Source organism: Trichinella spiralis (assembly GCF_000181795.1).
Source record: "Trichinella spiralis strain ISS 195 chromosome Unknown Scfld2, whole genome shotgun sequence".
Classification (NCBI taxonomy): domain Eukaryota; kingdom Metazoa; phylum Nematoda; class Enoplea; order Trichinellida; family Trichinellidae; genus Trichinella; species Trichinella spiralis.
Genome location: NW_003526941.1, coordinates 6,744,552 through 6,747,211, shown reverse-complemented (window position 1 = coordinate 6,747,211; position 2,660 = coordinate 6,744,552).

The following is a 2,660-nucleotide window of genomic DNA, read 5'->3' as shown; positions in this document are numbered from 1 at the left end:
GATGTTTCAATCAGATCAACATAAGTAAAATAAAGAATTCAAGCAAACTAATTTCATTCCATATTTGTAAAAAATATCTAACTTTGACCATTTTTACGACAATACTGAAAAAGGAATAAAACGGATGATATCAAGTAAGTTATGCTAAGTTTATCAATTTTACAATAAAAAAGAAAAATTTACCATTAATAATAACAAAATCACAAAAATTACAAGTAAAAAACAAAATACATCAATTTGTGGTAAAATTAATAAACAGATAAGATTTTACATACGTGCAATTAAACGATTACTAGAGCAAAAATATAAACAATCGGGATATGCTAATTAATTAATTAACTGAAAAAGCAAATTTCAATATTTGAAATTGAATAAGACATGAAAGTGTTTGGGGAGGGGTGAAAATCACAACACCGGTGCCAAAGGGGGAGGGGGGGGGGAAAGTTGGCTTGCTCTTCTCAAAAGAATGGGCATACAAATGTCGATTGGACGATAATTAAACACAACTCCTTTCGTGTAGTCTGATTAATGATTAATTAATGCCAAGTAGAGCGGTGGTGAAATTAGCCGTGAAAATGAAAATAATCGACCAATTTTTGAAAAGGCCATCTCCACAGGTTCCCGCTACATCCCCTCTGACGTGCAGTCTAAGCCGGGAAAATTATGTTCGCTTTGCAAAATGTTGACGTTCCAGTAGATTGTGTGTATTAAGCAGTGTCGCAAAGAAACTGACATGTCGATTGCAATGGCAAGGCTACAATGAACGAACAACGTTGAGTTGGAGAAAGCGCGTTGTTGCTGGGGCTTTGTTCAGTTTTGGCAAGATTACAGACAAAGCTTAACTGTCCCAAAAGGCGCAATTTCAAATTAATAACCTTGACTGAAAAGTTGCCCAGTATTAAAACTTTCCACGTGAAAAACATGCAAATTCTACCGTTCATTTATGCACAGTTTCACCAGCAGTTGGTTAGGCTAGTTACTTAGTTAGTTCACAATACACATCATACAATACATCACCAGCACCAGCAGCAACAATAATAATAATATGCTGAAATTGAAATTACATCAATCCAATCCGTCAAATGCTAACATATAATATAAATAAATAAACAAGTAGTGACTCGGAGAAAATGAAAAATTAATTAATTGTTGTTAAAAAGAGCAGCACTGAAGCGAGAAATCAAAAGGAAATCATTCGTCTAATGAGCTGGTTAATATGGTAAAGCTGTCAAAAAAGAATAATAAAATAAAAATAAAATAAGAATGCACAGCTCATTCATTGTATGTGTACTTCAGACAGACATAAAATTTTTCCTTGTTTTTCGATCTCATCTCGTGGAAATAATAAAGTTCAATAATATTTATCATTAAAAAAAGAAGAATCCTTAATTATCGTATTCACTTTTCAATTTATTTGCAATAATATATTTAAAAAAAACGTTCGCTTTTGAAGAAGCTCAGTTCAGATGCAAATAAAAAACTTGCTTCCTTTTTTTTTATCTTGCCTAAGTCTAGTTGGAATATATTCAACGCTGCAGGCATGTATGTGTATGTATACGTGTGTATGTGAATGGCATCACTTGATCACATTTTCAACTAGCACAGTCAGAGAATTCCGTTACTACGGGCTTTTCTCGTTTGACGCAAACATCGATAACGCTTTTAACCACTCAGAGAGTTATAAATATAAAAGAGAAAAAATAATAACAGATAAAAAAACAGAAAAATATGGAGAAAAAGAGAAAGAGAGGGAAGTTTACATGAACTCGCATACACCACATACATATAAATGCATACATACATGCACAAGTTTCCATAGAAACTTCCTTCATTTTTATAGAAACTTGCTATTTTGCTAATAAGCAAATTTTCAGTCAATAATGCATCAGAAAGCATCAATAAAGATAAAACTGTTATTAATTTATTATCATCTGAACAAGAAACTGCATGAAAAAGATTTATTAAGAAAACATTTTAATATTTTGCAAAAGTGCTAGTGCAAGAATATTTGAAAAATCTTCAAAACAACCTATTACTATATGTAAAATAAATACAAATGTTTGGGAAAAGTTCAACAATACACATAACACTGGTAAAGTATATTATCTTAATCTTAATTTGTCGACGCTAACAACATCAAATCCCAAACTTGCCAGGACAATCGATAAAATTCCCAACTTCTTCGAACAGTTCAACTGCCACAGATAACAACAACAGAACTGTGTGAACGTAGAAATGCAGTCAAGCATATCAAGCTTTAAAAGCACTAGTTACCACCTGAAAACAATATCCTCTCCTTCAAATGCTCATTAAATAAATATCAGTTCATTCAACATTGCATCCTCAGCTCATTTCAACAGCATCGTCCATCACCTCTTTCTAAACCACCTTTCAAGCACTGCAAAATTATCATTTGTAAATATATTTAATAAATAAGGCGATTAGTTCTGTGCTTCGAAATGCAGATATTATTTAGCTATTCTATAAAGTATACGTACATATTCTGCATGTATTTGTACTCTACAGAAGATATCTATTCACACATATATATATATATATGAAAAATGACATTCTTACCACACATTATTAGATTATTTACTTCATGAAATGAAGCAGCTTAGCTTCAGCGATGAAGTAAATAAAGTATTTGATTTTTATTC